Source organism: Balaenoptera borealis (assembly GCF_965194805.1).
Source record: "Balaenoptera borealis genome assembly, chromosome: 6".
Lineage (NCBI taxonomy): Eukaryota > Metazoa > Chordata > Mammalia > Artiodactyla > Balaenopteridae > Balaenoptera > Balaenoptera borealis.
Window position 1 is genome coordinate 53106876 of NC_138863.1, and position 21408 is coordinate 53128283.

General features: G+C 36.9%; 1 long non-coding RNA gene across 1 annotated transcript in view; it reads left to right on the top strand.

Moving 5' to 3' along the window:
- The window catches only part of LOC309631331, a 60521-nt gene extending 39317 nt beyond the window's left edge, over positions 1 to 21204 (top strand). Inside the window, exons 1-2 of the long non-coding RNA XR_014246200.1 lie at positions 1 to 11150; positions 11449 to 21204. The exon at positions 1 to 11150 is cut by the window's left edge and continues 39317 nt beyond it. This is a non-coding gene — a long non-coding RNA (uncharacterized lncRNA). The remainder of the gene's footprint in view (positions 11151 to 11448) is intronic.
- The last annotated feature ends 204 nt before the right edge of the window (positions 21205 to 21408 follow it).

Below are 21408 nucleotides of genomic sequence, written 5' to 3' on the forward strand. Positions count from 1 at the left end.
TTAAAAACAAAAAATTCATCATTCTCACTTGGTTTGCAGAGAATTACCGCCAACAACCTCTTTTCCTATCCAAGTCCTAGCTACTGTTCATGATTATTAAATAGCATAATTGTTATGAAATCTCATGATATATCACTTCCAAGAAATGGTTACTTAGTCCTTAAAATCACAGTACCTTGTTGGTATCTGTTGTGATACTTCTATTTTCTTTTTAATTTAGTAATTTACGTACAAGTCTTACCTTTCCTTCTATTTCATAACTTCCTTGAGGCCAAGAGTTAAGTCTTTTTTTATATTTTATATTCTACACATCTGTCTAGCACAAAGGCCGACACACAGTAGATAAGTAGATAAGTGCTTATTTAATAAATACATGAATATGTCATTAAGCTCAGACATCAGCTGTTGTAACAAATCAGTTGTGAAATCCCAGGTCCCGGGATAACAGCCTTGTCATATCCTAGGAGCAGTGATGCACAAATTTTGAGAATCTCACATTCTTTTATATTTCTATGATTACATTATATATAGCTTATCACATTTCTTACCTAGAAGAAGATAGGTTCATGCACTTATATTTCACATTGGATTTATATCTAAATAAATATACCATAAGCCAAAATTAGATTTTTATTTTCTTTAAATTATCAAGCAACACTAGAGGGAAAGAGACATTTAGAGCTGTTATTCATGCTTGGGGGCTCCAGATGTTTCATGCCAATGTTTTATTTACATATATATTATTTTTAAAGATATCTAGAGATAAAAATTTCATAGTTTTCTGCAGGAGATTATGTACTATTAACCACCTTTATGATTAGTAAGCTCCTTGTGCTAAACTAATGTTTTTAATGTAATTTTGCTCAAATCCATGGTAAATATTCAAAACTACATGTCAGCACTTTCCTTATTTCCATTTTTCGATTATTTGGAAACAGTTATTAATTTGTCCCTAGTTAACTTACGTGGAGATTACACAGCTTCAAATTTTCTCATTATGTGCACCTTATTTTCCACCTTATTATTTAATAAGTCCACCCACTGTTGACCATTTCCAGTTTTTACTTATCCTTCTTAATCTATTTCAAGAATATTTTATTATAGTTCATTAAATAATTATTCAGCACCAGTATTAGCTCATATTTTCCTTTCAAATTTTCTAGGAATGTTTAACAATTAACATAATTATGTTATAAATTTTAAAGGCAAAATTTTATTAAAATAATTTTTGATTTTTGATTTGTCTATTCCTAAACCAAAATGTTAGATAGAAGAGAGCTATAGTATTTACCTTATAAAAAGATTTTTAATAAAAAAACATTCAAACAGTGATTCATAATAGCGGTTAATTAAAACTTATTATTTTTCCCTTAGCTATCAACAACTAGTTTTGGCATAGATTATTGGATTTATAATTAGATGTAATTTGACTTAATTAGTTGGCTATAGCTCTTGATTATGGTATACCTTTTCCCATTATGGACACTGTAATAGTAGCTTAGGATAAACATTGATGATCCCTCTTGCCAGTGGGACTAGCTCTATCCCTTGGGTTATTTGTGTGATAATGAGAATGAGATTTCAGGAGCATGACAGACGGTCTAGGCATGTAATACTGTACTGGCACAGCTCCCTTGGTTGCCTTTCAAAAATGGCAGCTTATTCCACCAAAAAAAGAAGTTTCATGTGGATTGTTATTGTTTTGGTGGGTTTTCTACTGGGGGGAGTCAAAAGGAGACTTAGGCAAACATTACAAAAATTGAGAAAGCTAAGTTTTCATTAGAAATTTCCTGAAATCTAAAATATTAATATGAGTTACCTAAATTTGCTTTGATGAATAAAATAAGTTACACATATCCTTTGAATTCCTTTGTTTGGAAATTCCATGCTTTTCCAGCCTCACCCACAAAATCTATTCTTAAAAGGGTGACTATGAAAGAATGTAGTATATCTTGGAGCTAAAAGAAAGCACTTTTGTATGTTTACTATGAATAAAGGTAAAGTGATACCAGTGTCAAAGAAAAGACACTGACAAGAATGGTCCTTAGCTGTTGAATACTCAAACATGTCATATATGGGGCACAGATCCTACATGCCACAAAAATAGTTTTGTGTTGAAAATAAAAAAAATATTCACACAGATTATATGGTAATTTTGTACTACTTCTCTTATTTGCAGACCAAATCATTCTGAGTCCCTTTCATAATAGCCAATTACAGGTTACTCAAGGGACATGGATCATGCAAATCAGCTCATATTTCACTGAGTGACTGTTTCTCGTGTGTTTTGAGCTATTATCTTCATTACAGTGCGGCCCATGAATCCAACTCATCTGTACTGTAATTGCTATAAATCAAGCATTCATTTGCCATTATTTATTGCCTACTATAAAGAGTTTTAATAATATTTAGAGGGCACTGCAATAAAAGCAATCATTTATTGTGTCTGTTAAAGGGTCACTCAAGGTTTTCAACAAAAGCCAATGTCATTTCCTAATCTTTTAATATTCATAAGGTAACATCACTTGCAAATGGTACATTACGATTTATAAACATTTCCTGGCCAGGAACATAAAAGCATCATTATAATTCCTTCCCAGGAAAAGCAGTCAGATTCCGTGGGGCAAAGAGCATCATGGGATACCAGAGCCCTGCGTTCTTAACCGGATCCTGTTTCTCATTGTCCATGTGCTCTTGATCAAACCACTTAAATTTGTTCTCAGGTATAAATTAGAGAGGGCTTGGCAGCATTCTTCTGCAAGGGAGGGTCTGCATTAGTATTTTAAAAGAAGGTTGTGTTCTTCCCCTCTCATCTCAGTAATACAGAAGTAGCATGGTGCAGTAGACAGCTCTGGAGAAAGAGGCACAGAGACCTGGGTTCAAGATCTATTTACATCAATTAGTACATGTGTGACCTTTGGCAAATGAGTAAACCTCTGTAAGCATCTGTCTTCTTTCATGTAAAGCAGTAATAATAATACTTGGTCTGCCTATTCAAAGGATCTCTGCAAGGATTATGTAAAAACAACTTGTAAGGTATAAAGCAATCCAACTCTTAGTTGAAAACACAACCTCCTTGTGAGAAAGGTAGAGTTAATTTTCCTACAGAAAACTCTTTGTAAAATTATAAGGGACTGAAGACATATATTTCTTTGCACTTATCTAGAAAACTCATAGAATCTCAGTTCTCAGGCACTCATATCAACCATACATATTATTGTTAAATTTTGTCTCCTACAGCCCCAGACTTTGCTTGGGCACCTCCAATGATGGGCAGCTCACTGCTCCTGACAGTAACATACTAAATCTGATAGTTCTCTCTAATTCAGTGCTAAAATCTTTTTTTTTTTTTTTTTTCAGGACAGACACATCAAGCCCAGTGTCTCTTTTCTTTATCAGTCTCTATGATATTTGAAGACAAGTCCTCCCCAAGTCTTGCCTTTTTCATATAAAATGTTTCCAATTCTTTCACCAATTCTTTACGAGACCTGATTTCAAGTTACTGGTATATCTGGGTCACTATACCAAACAATAATTCAGTTTGAGTAAACTGAATTCAATTCTATTAAGAAGTATTACATATCTACTAGTGTCAGAGATGTGCTAGTACCAGAGATACAATGAGTGCCCTCAAGGAGCTCCTATACTAGTCAAGCCAACCTTTATTTTTATGACTATAGTACCACACTGTCAACTGAAATGTTGAACATATATTGAACATACTCTATGGCACACTCCTTGCCATGGGCTGGGAATTCAGCAGTGAGCCAGGCAGGAAGAGTTTTTGCCTTCACTGAGCTTTCATTTTTGTGGGGAATAAAGACAGGTTAAAGAGCCATTTGTATTCAAGCACATTCGGTGAGAAAGAAAAGAAAGAAGGGAGAGTGTTATGCTCCTGAAGGCAGAGACCATTTTTATCTTGTTCCCTTGTGAGTCCCCAGTACCTAGCGAAGTGCTTAGCATACAGTTTGTATTCTGCAAATACTCTGAATAATGAGAGGAACAGCAATCAGGTAAGAATTCCTAGAGCATGTGGCATAGAAAAAAGTGAGGCTAGGGCATAAGAAGGGACCTGCAGCAGATACTGTGAGAACCACCCACGTCCCTTTAGGATAACCCCTTTAGATCTTTCTCAGGCAAATAGTACCGAAGCCACTTTGCCTGTTTCTGAAGCAGATCAGAAGTGCTGGGAAATTAACCTCCCTTCTCCCACAAGAGAAGCCCTCAACCAAAGACCGATGAGAGTTGGTATATAAGTACCTCAGCTCCCTTGCCCCTCTAGTAGGATAGTTCTGTAGCACATGTTCTAAAATGGCCCCCAGATTTTTCCTCAGTGGACTAAGCTTTAGTTGCCTTCAGTGGTAACTGCCTTGATGAGATAGCCCTTACTGACTTCTCTTCTATGTCTTATTTGCCCACTTCTCCTTCAGTGCTGTCTTCACTCACCAAATGAACTGCTCAGATCCTTATTTCAGTGTCTACTTCTGGGGAACCCACTCTAAGACAGGGCCATGCAATAAAAATCCTAATAAGCCATATTAAATACTCTAAAGTCTATCAAAATACAATTTAAAGTGCTATGTTAGCAGTATAATTAAAGTATTGGGAGGACATTTTTCCATAGCATTTTCAGGACTTTAGCAGAGGCCAGGCTCTGGGTAGAACCTCACTCCCTGCTCACCTACTAGAAACATGAAAGGGGAGATGAATCCATTTCTAGTATCCTCCCTTGGACAACAGTTGCATTCCCAACTAGAGAAATCAGTTTCTGCATACACCAGAAAGGATGTTTGGGAGTAAAAGAAAGATGTGGGTGACACCCTTACTTCCTGGAGAGTTCTCCTAACTCGACAGCCAAGATATACTGAGTACTCTAGAGACAGTTAGAGCTTGTCCTGGGACTCCTGAACAGTCCCAGGCACATGAACAGAGACTGACATACTGGCCACAGGACTTGCAAGCTACTATGGACACTGATGGCTCAGAGGAGGATCGGTCTGGACACTAATGCAGGAACTACTCTAGACACATGGGCAGACACAACCTGACTGCTTTGGAGTTTCCTAACATGCTGGTCACAATCACAACTCTCAACATACCAGCTCTCTTAGAGAGATAAACCATTCTAGAGCTTCCACCATGGATGGCCAACAGACCGCTGTAAACTGTGCATCACCCAGTCTGACTGACCACTCCCAGTACTCCAGGCATCCTAGGGAGGTCAGGATGAAGTCAAATGCAGGGCCCAGAGCACTACCTTCTATCTAGATATATAATATGCTTCCATCTTATATAACACTGGCTCTCTAAGGATCAACAGAATATTATTTGCAAGTTATAACTTGCCAATAAATGTGCCATCATCTAATGATTATGCAGCCATCACCTACTCTTAATTTCTAGTTAATGGCAATAACCCAAGACCTTTTGATTGTGACTAATGAGAATGTATGTGTTTCTTAGTATTTCTTTATTTATTCTTTCTAAAACTGATCTCAGCATGAAAACAAGGTGTAACATTTTAAAAATTCCTCTATTTTTAACTTAATATCACACATGAGTATGTATAAGAATTCTAATTGAATTCTTCTGAAACTGTCACAAAGACAGACTTTTTAATAAAATCAGTTTTTACTTTCGGGTATCTGTAGTTGTGGTCAGCTATAAGTTGTTCTCTCAAGAGTGTGATCGGGCTTCCCTGGTGGCGCAGTGGTTGAGAGTCTGCCTGCCAATGCAGGGGACACGGGTTCGAGCCCTGGTCTGGGAAGATCCCACATGCCGTGGAGCAACTGGGCCCGTGAGCCACAATTACTGAGCCTGCGCGTCTGGAGCCTGTGCTCCGCAATGAGAGGCCACGATAATGAGAGGCCGCGCACCGCGATGAAGAGTGGCCCCCACTTGCCACAACTAGAGAAAGCCCTCGCACAGAAACGAAGACCCAACACAGCCATAAGTAAATAAATAAATAAACTCAAAAGTTAAAAAAAGAGTGTGATCACTGGACTTCTTTTTAAAATTTTTTTAAATTGGAGTATAACTGATGTACAATTTATGTAAGTTACAGGTGTACAATATAGTGATCCACAATTTTTAAAGGTTATACTCCATTTCTTGTCATTATAAAATATTGGCTGCATTCATTCATTGGACTTCTTACGTGTTATATATAAGAAGAATATTTTCATTGCCTTAAAGTGAAATATTTAACTATATGTAATAATTTAAATATTTAATAGTTTTAAATATGATAACTACCCAAATATGCTAAGTGCTAGAAAAAGTTATGCAACATTAGGTATAGCCGTAAAATATAATTTTCACCAAAAATTGACAAATATGTACCATTTGATAACATATAGTCCTACCCAAGGTTTGAGTGAAACACAATTTTTACAGCAATATACTGATCCACCAATCCCGCATTTGTAAACTTATACTGAAAATTATAAAGAGATATGCAATGCTTTGGCTACAAAGACATTTATAACATTCTTGCTCATAATTTCAAAAATTGGGAAAAGCCTAAATATTTAGGTATATTATTAATAAAATTAATATTGGGGGCTTCTGTCAACATTCTCTTCAGCCATTAAGAACAATATTATAGATGACTTTATTGATATTGGAAAACAATGTATTGCTCATTTCTTAAAAACAGGTTATAAGAAAGAATACAAAGTGAGTTTAAATTTTTATAAAATGTAGTTATAAGATGTAGATACGTATGATGTAGTATAAGATACATAAGATGTAGTTGTAAGATAGACATTAAAAGAGTAATGTCATCTTTTGGTGGTGGATATTATAAGTGTTTTTTAAAATTTTTTTCTTTACTTATTTTTTTACTTTTTTATGATAATGGAGGTCACACTAGAAAAATAGCTAAAGTACAGATTGAAAAGAGTCTTTAATGCCATATGAAAGAGTTAAAATTTTATCCTCGGGGTAACAGGAAAATATCCCAGGTTTTTAAAGCAGGGAAGCAAAACAGTCAGATGAATAGCTGGGAACATACCTTAACAGTTGGTACCAAAGTTTCTTTTACGTAAGAAATGTGCTGAAAAAGGATAAGTAAGCAAAGTAGAAGCAAAACCACTCTGCATAAGAAGTTATCAAGAATGTAAATGTGGGGGAGATCACAAAAGAGAGGAGGGATATTTAAGATAGAGGAGAAAGAGAGAGAAAAGAAAGAGGTAAAGACAGAAATATCAGAGTATATGGCAGAAAGCCAGGATTGTAGAAAATCATGCCCAGTGGGAAGTTTCCAGGGGTGGGGAGGCCAAATCAATTTTAAGCACAGAAATACCAAATACTGCATTCTTAGTTGGTTGCAATGCTATGATACACACCTGCTCCATCACCTCATACCTTCAGCAGAGTCCAATAGTCCATACAGCACAGTATGGAGGTGTTTAAAGAATAAAGTTTTGGAGCCAGAAAGGGCAGTGGGTCTGATTCACTGCTCCACTTTTTCCATTCCTCTGGCACCTAGAGCAAATTTCTTAATGAGCTGCAGTTTTCTGAGTTAACGTTTAATAATTGCTTTTTAAAAAACTGCTAGCAATTATTATTTATTAACTGCTAACCAAGTGCCAGGTAGTATTCTATGGGGTTTTACAGGTATTTATTTATTTAATCCTCAGGATAACTCTATGAAGGTATAAACTATTCTATTTACAACCTTAATGTGCCTCAGGTGAAAAAACTAAGCCACACTGAAGTTAAATAGCTTCTTTGAGGTCACACAGCTTGAAAGTGAAGGAGTTGGAATTTAAAGCAAGTATGCTAGTTCCAGAGCATGTACTTTCATCCACCCATGTTATACTGCTCCCCAGAGGTTGGTTACAAGGTTGGGAGAACTAAACAAGATAAAGTACGTTAACACCAAGCACGGTGACTGACACAGAGAGATGCTCAGAAAATTTTAGTTATTTTTTTTTTCTTGAATTCACTCTGTATTTATAAAACTTGCCCACAAAGAGGTCAAAAGAGATTCTACTAAATGCCTCTAAGCTTAGACCCAATATTATCTTTTATATTTTCCTGACCAAGAAATAAAAGAATTCTCTGAAACAAGGAAAAGAGATCAGATACCTCTTATGCTAAGCAGACTGTACTGTCTATTTCATTCTAGGATTTTATTTAAGATGGAGACCAAGCTCATTTGTCTGTAGCCTGTTGAGTTTTTAATTCACATGCTTATCAAAGTAGAGTAACATACCTTATTTGACTTGCTTCCCACAGCAAGATTAACAAGAAAGATATTCCTCATTTCTGTGAATGAGGAAACTGAGACTCAGAGAAGTACATGCCTTGTTCAAGACCATGTGTGTAATAAGACAAGGAGTTATATGAAAAGCTGGGATACCTGTTTCTAGTTCAGGGCTTATCTGTCAGGGTCAACATGGTGTTTTACAATTTTCATGGTGAGCTATATATGTAGAGAGAGAGATGGCAACAAAACACAATGTGCAACCAAATATTTTTGCTATAGAGACGCAGTATATGTGTACCCAAAAAACCAGGAAAATTTTCTAAAAATACCACATAATATATGTCAAAATCAAATATTTCTGGATTATTTTTATCCAGTTACATCACTGTCACTACTTCCATTCATTAGAAATAATAAAATAATTAAGGAAGATAGCATCTAGAATTTCCCACATGTAATCATTTCCACAGATAAAAGAACTGAATCCTAAAGCAGAAAGAAAATCAAAACCGTGGAAATAAAAAAAGAAATCAAAGGCCTAGACAATCCATTAAATTTAACGATAGTAATTTTTTTCTTCTAACCTCTAATAATTCTGCTGAGCTGAAATCAGAATATATTTAAAATTCTTACTTAAATATAGTTAAAACCATGAACAAATCTCCATAGCAAATAGACTTTCCATGTCTGCAGAGTCAAGAGCTGACAAATAGTTTCTATTAGGCCCTATTTTAATTGGTACTTGAACTTTTTGCTTTAAGCTGACTTGGCTTCTATAATCTTTCCTGTCTTACCAACTGAAATGGCCAACTCTCTTGAAGCTTACTATATCTGCACATGCTTCTCATGTTTATATTTCAGTTTTTTTGACATTTTCCTCCTGTTCTTGACTGAGGTATTGACTGTGATTTGTCACAAATGAATTAGCTTTGAAATTTCCATGTACTAAGATGTTTAGTTTCTTCAATCTTAAAGTCCACTTAATTTCGTACAACCCAGCCCAAGAAGACATACAGATGGCCAACAGGCACATGAAAAGATGCTCAACATCGTTAATCATCAGAGACATGTAAATTAAAACCACAATTAGTCATCACCTCACACCTATCAGAATGGCTATCATCAAAAAAACACAAATAAGAAATGTTGGCGAGGATGTGGAGAAAAGGAAACACTGGTACACTGTTGGTGGGAATGTAAATTGGTGCAGCCACTGTGGCAAACAATACAGAGGTTTCTCAAAAAACTAAAAATAGAACTACCATATGACCCAGCAATCCCACTCCTGGGTACATATCCGAAAAAAAGAGGAAAACACTAATTTGAAAAGATACATGCACCCTAATGTTCATAGTAGCATTACTTACAATTGCCAAGATATGGGAGCTACCTAAGTGTCCATCAACAGATGAAAGGATAAAGAAGATGTGGTAAATACACATACAATGGAATACTACTCAGCCATAAGAAGAACGAAATTTTGCCATTTGCAACAACATGGATGGACTTGGAGGATATTATGTTAAGCGAAATGAGTCAGACAGAGAAAGACAAATACCGTATGATATCACTTATACGTGGAATCTAATGACTGCAACAAACCAGTGAATAAAACAGAACAGAAACTGACTAACAGATATAGAGAACAATCTAGTGGTTACCAGTGGGAAGAGAGAAGACGGGAAGGGCAAGATAGGGGTAGGAGATTAAGAAGTACAAACTACTATGTACAAAATAAATAAACCACAGGGATATATTGTACAACACTGGGAATATAGCCAATATTTTATAACAACTATAAATGGAATATAACCTTTGAAAATTGTGACTCACTATGTGTATACCTGAAACTTATATACTACTCTATATCAACTATACCTCAAAAAAAAAACCAAGAACAAAAACTCAACCCACATATTCCACAACCTGACAGCCAACCAACAAACCAACCAAACTATAGAGTATGATACTTACATATAAAATCATTTTATTATAGCAGATGCTGGTAGTTAGAGAATAGTCTTCTACTGGCTCTCTAAATTAAACATTCATTTTACCCAGGTTGCAATGAAAGTATGGTGAGTTTATTCCTTTGCCTTCTCAAGCATCTCCAGCTGGTGAATTGCTTAGATTTATGTCCTAGAGCAGCCGGCCATTAAGTACCTCCAGGGCTGTTACCCCGGCCTCCTTGCTTCAGCTAGTCCACCTCTGTCTTCCCTGCTCAGTGCTGTCAGCCTGCTGCTTTCCATCCCTTCCTTGCAGCAGGCTGAATGACAGTCTCTGCTTTTCCTGCTGGGGAGGCATCCATCAATGCATCCATTTTCTCTTCCGGCGTATTTACACACTGTGTGTGCTCAGCTGATTGAGACCTTGCCAATAGTTCACAAGGCACTAGGCCCCCAACCTACAGTTGGGTATTGTGGTAAAATACCAAGCTCAGTAAGTGCAAAGCACAAGGTAGAACTGTTAAAAAGGCTGGATACAACTGGTACACATGACATCAAGCCAGATGCCAGGGAAACTTTAGACTCCTTGGTTGTAACTTCATGAACCACCTGCTTCCCCAGAATTGGTCAGTTCAGCCAGTTCACCTCAGCCTGGAAGAAAAGCTATGGACTATTGACTTTTTTCTTTTATGGGAGGAAAATGTTTAGCTGATTGGATGAATTAGTTAAAAATATACTTAATTTAGTTAAATAGCATGTTTTAAGTCATTTAAAAAGAATCATCACTGGAAAATACAGTTACATATGTGTACATATATACACACATACATATATGTATATATACATATGTATTTATATACTGATACTTATATATACTTTGTGAGAATCTTTGTTTAAAAAAAGTTTAATTTTTCTGGTTATGGGAATTCTAATGTTCAAAAAATTACAATAAGGTTATAAAAACCTAGGCATTCTCTCTCTAAATGCAGGTTCAGGGCTTCCCTGGTGGCGCAGTGGTTGAGAATCTGCCTGTCGATGCAGGGGACATGGGTTGAGGCCCTGGTCTGGGAGGATCCCACATGCCGCGGAGCAGCTGGGCCTGTGAGCCACAATTACTAAGCCTGCGCGTCTGGAGCCTGTGCTCCGCAACGGGAGAGGCCGCAATAGTGAGAGGCCCGCGCACCGCGATGAAGAGTGGCCCCCCGCTTGCCACAACTAGGGAGAGCCCTCGCACAGAAACGAAGACCCAACACAGCCATAAATAAATAAATAAATAAATAAATGCAGGTTCAACAAAAATTAAACTTTGATATACTTTATCAAATGAACATTATTTTTTAAATGTTCAAAACAATAACAACACATCCCATTTAGTACTAAAGCAGAATCAGGTAACTTTTCCAAAATATGCCTTTTAATGCTTTATTTTATGCATTTATATATATTTTCAATCAGTAAATTTAAAATAATAAAAATAACTAAAAAGAGTTACCAAGTAATTCTAGCCTATCAGGTAGAAGCACATTTGAGTGAGTTAAATAATCCAGTGAAACCTGTAGTGAGTCTCCTGTGTGAAGGGTATTTATTTTTCTTGAGTCCATTTTATATTCTGTACTCAATAACATTTGTAATACATGACTTCCCTGTGCAACAATAATTTAATGATACCTTATTCTCTGCTTGAAAAGCAAAAGAAATATTATCAGGCAGTATTACAATAAGCTAAACCAATTACCTCCTAAAATGATTTTAATGCAGGCAAAATACAAGAGTCATCATTTTAGCAGAGTGAGATTTATTAAGACCACAATTCAAAGCAGTAAACTAGACTTCTTTTATGCTACTTCACTTCCTATTGAGTTTCAACTAATATTTGGAAAGTTTGTATTTAATACTGTAAAATTTTAACTGTCATATCTTAGCAGATACAGTATAAAGAAATGAGTAATATCTTATAGGCCATTTGGTTGTAGCTGTCATATATACACATTCAAATTCAAGGCATACACTGCCAATGCTACTGCTAAAAGTGACAGACCCACCAAATAGTTTAAAAAATTGCTCCCATGTCCATAATTCAAAAGAGGTGAGAAAAAAGTTAAAGAAAAACTAATATGAATCTCAGACCTTTTGATAAATCCTCACTCAATTTATTAATGTTACATGAAGTCTTGCTAATGTTATGCTAGACATTCTTCTAAGGAGATAAGTAGGTATTGTAAATCAAATACTCCTCCCCCCCACCAAGAATAAGAACAGGTCCTGTCCTTAAATTTTGTACACAAAGATCCACTGCAATAAAATGATTATTTTCTCTTGTCATTGCCTGGCTTATATATTAGCATTAGGCGAATTATTTTATCTGAGGAATAGAAGGGAGTTAAAAGCATATATTTCTTCTTCAACCACTTTTATCTCTTCTCCTTCAGTGGAGTTAGCATCTTTTTGTTTCTTATTGTAATTGTGAGATTAAGTACTTCTTTTTCAGAAAAATCCCAGAGAACTAAAAAAAGATCTTTTTTAAAATAAATAAACTAAAACAATATTTGTTTTAAATGACGTTTCTTTTCTACCCCTATGTTTATTTAACTATGCACTCCAAGTGCTACAGACAACATACAACATGATAGGTTGGTTGAAAAAGAAAAATGCATAAATATGCTACCACACAGAGTAAAGTATAATAAAATACTAAGAAATGCCTACAATTTAACATTCGCAGGAGACTCAATATTTGGTTTTAAAGTTATAAGGCCTTTTTTTGGCCTGTTGCATATTCTCTCTACAGTGCATGATTGCTATTTTCTGTATTTTCACAACTGTTACTGGGTAGCTTCAGACTGGCTAGAAATCATTGCTCTCAGGAAAAATAATGTTGTAGCACCAAACACAAAAGGGCAGATGCCAATGATATCACTCCCAGATGGAAGGTTAACATGGTGATCTAGAAGGAGATAATGTGAATTACACACCTTAGGAATTCCCTCCCCATCAACACAAAAGTTTATTTTCACTATGTGCATTTTATGTACATTGTCTCATTTAATCACCACAAAAATTTCATAAAATACATACTGCTATTAATCCACTTTATGTGAGGAAACTGAGAAGTTGACTTATGTCTTGTACAAAGTCATATATCCGTAATTAGAAAGGCAGTGCTCTAAACTTTATTTTCCTCCTTTCTCCTCTTTACTGTATATGGTAAGCAAATTGGGACATGTACTATAGTACCTGGAAGGGGCAATATACCTGCAAGGGGCAATATATAGTATCTGGAAGGGGGTAACTAAGACCGTAAGCTCTGGAGCTAGGCTTCCTGGGTTCATGTCCCAGCTCTGTTACTTAAGTAGCCAGTAAGTCCTTACCCTCACCTTCTCTTAGGCAAAAGTACAGTCTCTGTCTCAGGTTGTGGCAAAGATTAGATGAAGTATCATGTGTAAAGTGCTTAGAACACTGCCTGGCGTATAGGATGTCCTCAGCAAACTAGGTGATGACACACACATTCATTCCCCAACCATTTGTCAACCCTTCGCTATGTGTAAGGTACCTGCAGCTTGGGAAAATGAGCAACATTCTGTGTTCTCAAAGATATTACACTCTAACAAGGAGACTTGCACATCACTAACTAGATGCCAATAATGGTCATAAATGTATTGCTAAGGGAATTTAAAGAATTGAAAACATATGAGTGTAGACAAGAGGAAGCTTAATGGATGAGGTGTGTTTAGACATAATTTGGATGGATGGATGGATGGATTTTGGAGAGGCAGAGGAAAGGTGGTGGGAAGTAATTTGTTGACCTGGGTAGATAAAACAGTGGGACAGTCTTAAAATCACTTCCGAGAAACGTAGGGTCTTTCTCTATTCTAGAGTCGGTACACTGCCCATTCTCTGGACAAACACCCAGAGCGTCTCTTTCTAGTCACTAATGAAAATTCTCTCTTAAAGAAGAAAATTGAGGCCAAGCATTTCAATGTCCAAATCTTCCACAAACATCAGATTGTACATTTAATTTTTCATGAAGCAATAAAACTATGATTTCATTTTTTAATAAGGAATGCCTATTGGTGTTCTGAGACCAATCCCAAAGTGTGTGTGTGTGTTGTGTGTGTGTGTTGGTGGGGGCGCTTCTCCACATACTACCAAGCAATTCTCAGACACCAGCAGGGTGTCCAAGAACTCAACTCCATAACCAGGGGTAGTAACAATCAGATTCTACCAGTTAAGGGTTCAGTCCGACGAGAATGTTTCCCCAACCTTCAGATGCCAGTCAAAAGTGCTTCTGACTGACTGCCTATCGATTGCGGGTTCCAACGACCGCCTCCTTGGACTTAGATACAAGGCACAAGTCCAGGTTCTTACCTGTACTTCTGACTGACTTATATATCAGAGGTTTCTACAGTCCCTTCCTAGGGTTTGATTAATTTGCTAGAGAGGCTCACAGAACTCAGAGAAACAATTTACTTACTAGATTACTGGTTTATAATAAAAGGATATAACTTAGGAACAGCCAGAAAGAAGGGGCACATAGAGCAAGGCATGGGGAAAGGGCATGGCACTTCTATGCTCTCTGAGTGCGCCACTCTCCCTAAATCTCCACCTGTTTACCAACCCAGAAATTCTCTGAACCCTGTCCTTTTGGGTTTTTATGGAAGCCTCATCACATAGGCATGGCTGATTAAATCACTGACCATCGGTGCCTGAATTCCATCTCCAGCTCTTCTTCCCTCCCCAAGGTCAGGGTGGGAATGAAAACTCCAACCCCTTAAGCAGGGTTGGCTCCAGTCAACAACCCCTATCCTCAGCTGCTTTCCCAAAGTCATTAACATAACAAAAGGCACCTTGATCACTCTCAACAGTTAGGAAATTCCAAGGGTTTGGGGAGTCTCTGTGCCAGAAACAAAGACCAAATATATATTTCTTATTATAAGTCACAATATCACAAGAAAGAAGAAAACCAATAGCTACAATCTGAACTTGGCCTGTATGGAATTTTGTTAGAACCAGCTTAGTCTTATGTAGAGAGAAAGAGCTTGAATGTCATGGATCTTTACATTTTACCTTTAGAATGTCCTGTCGCTATCCCGCCTCCTGGTTCCATTTTTCACGTCAGCTTGGTTTTTAGTTCAGCCATCTAGAGAGGAAAATGGATAGAATGCTTAATTTAATTTGTCCAAAACACACCATCCTCCCCACAAACCAGCTGCTCTCTCACCCTCCTATTCCTCACACCGGTCAGATTAAAAATTTAAGTGTCATCAACATTTTCCACTTGCTTGTCTCAAAGATCTGGGCCTTGAGATTAAAATTCCACAATGTCACTAAGATTGGTGGCTTCAACCCCTATTACTTTACTACTGGACTGTTGCAATTACTTTGCAATTGGTCTCCCTATTTCCTGTCCACTTCCCTTACAATTCATCCTAAATGTTTTGCCAGGAAAAAAGAAGTCTAAAGAATAATGGTTTCTCTGCTGAAAAAATTTCTAAGTCTTCTTATTTTCCACAGAATGAGGTTTATACTCAGACTGCCACTAAAAGCTTTCTTGCACCGGACCCCAGTTTGCCTTGTCTCCCATTCTTACCCTCTTCTTGCTCTTTTTTGAAGACTGACTTAAGAACAGAATAACGTGACCATTCTTTTGAACAGGTTCCCTCTCTCAAATGCTTACGCCCTCAAAGATCTTCCTGTTGAAATTCTACACATTTTTGAGAACCAACCTCAATAACTAACTACATCTCTGAATCTCACCCATAGTTCCTCCTTTCTCTAAATTCCCATATCATTTTGTATATACCTTTTGGTATATTCAGCACATTCTAAATCATGTTATAATCACATACGTAACATTTTCAATGAGGAGCCACTTACATTAAAAAGAAATCCACTCCACAGCACCTAGCTTAGTGTCCTTAAAAAGCTCAATAAATGTATATCAGATAAATGAACAAATGAATGAACGAACCATGGAGAATGCAAGGATGAGGATAAGAAAGACAGAAACTTTTCAATTTGCAAAAACTAGATTTCCAAATAGTTTCACTTACTGAATACAGACTTGAACTCGGTGTTCTGATAATTACATACAAAGCCTTCTGTTCTGTGTAATAGGAGTGGAGCATGTAGGCAGGATTTTATTAAAGCAGGGAAATCCAAGAATCAGCATATTCAGAGAAGAGAATAGGTCTTTGGGTATTGTTGATATATAATGCAACATCATTAAACTTATCTACCAAGATCAAAATAGTATTTCCATGTGGAAATGCTTCCAAATTTATAACGTAAGATAACTTGGTAGTAGATTGTGAAGGATACAAAGTTTTAACAAGACAGACGTAAGGATCTTTTAAAATTTATACAGCTTATAAAGACTCCTTCTTGCCTGTCTCTGGAGAGGTACCTGTAATTGTGTCTAGCAGTTAGTTAAGGCTTACTATTAGAGTTAAAAGATTGTGTGGACTCTAGTGTTTCCAGATTCTTCAGCTTATAAAATTTCAGTCACTCTTCAACTTGAACATGCTGTGTAAATTCGAAAGAAAAACCATACATGAATCATGCCATTCTTGTACCAACACTCACGCTTTGTATGACCCAATGCCACACACTGGATTCTAAGGTTACTGAAGGGAAGGGATTATGATTTGGAATTAGATAATTTCATTCCATTTTAACTGTTGCGTGAGCTAAAAGCATTACTCGGAATTTAAATCAAAGCCAGTATTAAATGAACTAAACCAACCTTGGATGAAAATTCTTCATTTTACTTCAACTCTCAAAGCTGATTATGCATGTACGCTGTTTGCAAAGGTGAAATTCAATTGGCTCACACACTGAAAGCTGTGTGAAGTCAGTATTACAGCCACTTGTATTTCAGATGACAAGAGGCATTAGTTTGCTCTGATAAAGTAAATAAGCCGCACTGAAAAGATCACTAACACAAGCAATTTTTTCCTAACAAGATTTGGGGGTGACTTAGTTACTCATTATACACTCATTGAATTAGGACTTAGACTTTGAAAGATAAAGGGAGCTGTGCTTTAAAGTAACAGGGCAAAGAAATCCCTGTCTTTTCCCAGATGACTCACCTACAATCATGGACTACAAGGTCCTACATGACCTGGGCCCTGCCTTCCCATCAAACTTCATCTTGACCACTCTACTTCTTCCTGACTCTGCTCCAGGCAGAGTACCAAGCCCTTCTCCACTCAGAGCCTTCACACTGGGCTCTTCTCAAGGGCACATGCTTATCCTGGAGAAGTGCTCTGTGCAGTATGGTAGCCACTAGCACATGTGCTATCAAACACTTAAAATGTGGCTAGTGTGAATTAAGCAGTGCTATGTTAAAGACACATTGGATTTTGAAAATTTAGTATATAAAAAAAAGAATGTCTTCGTTAATAATTTTTATTGGCCATATGCTGAAGTGATAATATTTTAGGTATGTGGGTTAAATAAAATATATTATTAAAATTCATTTTACTTGTTTCTTTTCATAATGTGGCTACCAGAAAATTTGAAATTGTACCTGTGGTTTGCATCTGTGGCTTGAGTTATATTTCAGATGGACCATACTGTTCTCTATATTAATTCACATGTTATCACAGAGAGTTAAATTTGTCAGGAGGCATTTGTTTGTTTTCTCTATTTTATACATTGCTGTATCCAAACCACCTAGACAGATGTGAAGCATGAAATAAATATCTGTGGAATGAATGAATGCATTATACATGCAGTAATGAAGAGCTTGGGCTTTGGAATCAAGCTAGTTTGGCTATTCATTAGCTGTATGAACTGGGACAAGGACTTATTCCTCACAGGGTGGCTGTTAAGACAAAATGAATTCTTACATCAGAAGTGTTTAAATCAGTGCCTGATATGTAGCAAGTATCAGCTTACCGATACTATGGATAAATATTAGCTACGAATAAGTATTATTATTCCATTCTGTAGACAAGAACATGAGACACAATGATGCTAATCCTTTGTTTACTGAGATGGTAAATGGCAGAGCCATGATTTAACTCTTGAACTACAAGGCTCCAAGACGCATTTTCTGTCTATTACACGTATGTAAGTCCATAGTTGATGTAAATAAAAACCTGAAGTGATTTTAAGTTGCTTCAATAATGTTAAAGGTAGATATATAATTCATATCTGGCCATTCTGAGTGATATTAGACTTTGGACTCTATACTGAATGTTGTCTGTAAAATGTGATGTGATTACAAATTATATTAGCTAATATTTATTTCGTTTTATTAGCAGCAGGCACTCTTCTTACATATTACAGGTATTAAAATATTCAACCCTTACACCAACTCTGAATGTGAACATTGTTCATCATCATCCTTATTTTAAGGATGAGGAAATTGAGGTCCAGAGAGGTCAAGTACCTTGCCCAAGTCACAGAGCTAAGAAGTGAAGGAGGTGACCTCAGAGCCTGTGCTCTCCCCTTTTCTCTGTACCACATTCTCCTCTCACATGTACGCCTGTGGAACAGAAAAAGATGGGTGAGCATTCAGCCTTATAGTTGCTGTGACTAACTCAAAGATAGGCACTGGCTTCTGATATTTATCAGTAACAGTACATTTTCTAAGAAAAATAGTTTTTCCAATTCAAACAGTGGACTAGACCGTCGAACAGTAAATTTCCCTTCCAAAAGTCATCTTTGTAATCCATATAAACACAGACCATCAAAATCTCTGCTGTCCTGGGGATTGTTTCGCCTTAACTGGACTTAAAGAAAGAATAAATTATCCTGCATGTCATAGCACATCAAGCCTAATCAAGCTCAGTAAGTGACTATTTGCTTCTCTCTTCAGAAGCCCAGCATAATAGATCCTATGCTGATGACACTTACAATATTTGAATAAAACCAGACTAAGTTTATGATTGAAGAAGCCATCATCTTTCATTAGAATGAGAAAATAAATTTTCAGTAGTAGGATACTAACACATTTGAATGGCTCAATTCATTTTCCAGCAGGTCATGGCCAGTACCCACTACAGAGCAGCCCTGTTGAAAACAATTCTCTTAAAGAATCTACTTTGTCTTGATGACCAAGAGGTGTGTTCTTCCCTTGACAAGAAATGAAAAAAAAAAAAAAAAAAAAAAATCTAAACCCTCTAAATGTTTTTACATTTCAGTGATTCGGTTCTGTGACATTCCATCCTCTGTGAGGGGGAAAAAAGGGAGAAAGGAATAAGAAAAAGGACAGATGATTATCAGTGAGCACTCTGGGGCAGAAGCAACCAAAACCTGGAAAACCCAGCAGCCAGAGGCAGCAAATGAGAGTCTGAAAGGCCAGGCTGTGTTTCAACCCTGTCACTCACTACCTCTGGGTATGTGAGCATCTCACAGGGCTTTTCCAAGCAATAATTTATAAAATGAGAGGGTTCAGTTAAGATCACAAGATCATTTTTCAGGGCTGTACAAGATCTTTTTCAACCTACACATATGTCAGAGAATTCCAGTGCCTAGAGTCTTATTAGAATGCGTGAGTCACAGGAAGGCGCTCCCTTCCACGAAACTTGGAGGGGAGGGACATCATGCTCCCTGGTAGATAAAGAAGTAAAATTCACACAGTATGGTTGGGCCCAGTCATTAGGGGGAATTAACTGGGAAGATGCATGTGACTCTGTGATCAAAGGGCTTGGGAACACTCACAACTCAGGAGCCCAGAAACGCAATGTGAAGATGTCTAACTATGATGAGATCTAAACACGTGTGTTTACTTTTTTTGGAGAAGGATAATGTAAATGGAGGATGCAGTCACCCTGGAAAATAGAAAAGGAAAGCCCAAATCGATGTATTTTTATGTATGATTTCCTTACCTATCCAGTTCTGAGTCTGAGAGTGTGCGCGAGAGGCATTCCCTCTGTGGAGATGGGAAAACCAGAGCTCCAGAGCTTGATGCACCTGAGTGTTCCAATGAGCTAATACTCACTTGCCTTGATCTGATTCTGCACTTCACAGGCGGCCTTTGGCTCACAGGGAGGGAACGCACTGGGAAGACTGACATCGATATCCAATTTGCCTGTGGTGATATGTTTCTTGTTGGAAATAAATAAATCTGCATTCTGATGGGATTTCTATGAGAAACGGACCTCAGGGGGTATATGTATCAACTGGACCATTCAAATGTTCTAGTTTACCTAATAATTGTACTTCTCATTCTAAATTAATTGATTAATTGACATTGTGGTGGAAATATACCAATCTCACTGAGATTTATGAATGGGAATCTGTCCCTGGGAGATGAATCTTTTCTAAAGATTCTGACAAGATGAGATTTAAAACCACATATCCCCAGGTATTCTGGACTCTGGAGTCACTCTTTTTTTCTTTTTTTAGATTGAACCATATGAAATTGCCAACTTTTATAGTTTGTTTATTCCTATTGAAGTATAGTTGGTTTACAGTGTTAGATTAGTTTCAGGTGTACAACATAGTGATTTGATATTTTTATAGATTATACTCCATTTAAAGTTATTATAAAATACCAGCTATATTTCTTTCTCTGTACAATATATCCTTGTAGTTTATTTGTTTTACACCTAGTAGTTTGTTACTCTTAATCCTCCTTCCCCTATCTTGCCCCTACCCCCCACCCCTCTCCCCACTGATAACCACTAGTTTTTTCTCTGTATCTTTTGAGTCTATTTCTGTTTTGTTATACCTATTCGTTTGTTTTGAGATTCACTCTTTGCAAAATGTAAGTAACAAAAGTTCCAGGCTCTCTCCTGCTTGATTAGTAGGGAATCTTGTCTTTTCACCTCTCTGAGTATTTCTCAGTTTCTTAGGAATATCTACAAGTCCTAAAACCCATCCTGGTTGTCATTTAACATCTCTGTCAACTGTCTTCCTCCCCACCAGCAGATTTCTTTGCCAGTTGCTTTTTGCATGTCCTAACCAGTGTTACCATACTTCAGTAGTTTTCCTATATAGCGTCACCACAGACCTGGCATAGGCTTGAAAACAAACCTAGTTTACTTCACTAAAGATGTGGGCTTATAAAAAAGAGTAACTACCAAAAGAAAACATTCTTAAAATTGGACAAAGGCATTGCTATTAGATGAAAGTATTGTTATAAATTGTTGAAGATCTAGTCCCCAGTAAAGCAGAATGTGACCTTATTTGGAAATAGGGTTGTTGCAGATGTAATTAGTTAAGTTAAAATGAAGTTACATATGAGTAGGGTGGGCCCCTAATCCGATATGATTGGTGTCCTTATACAAAGGGGAA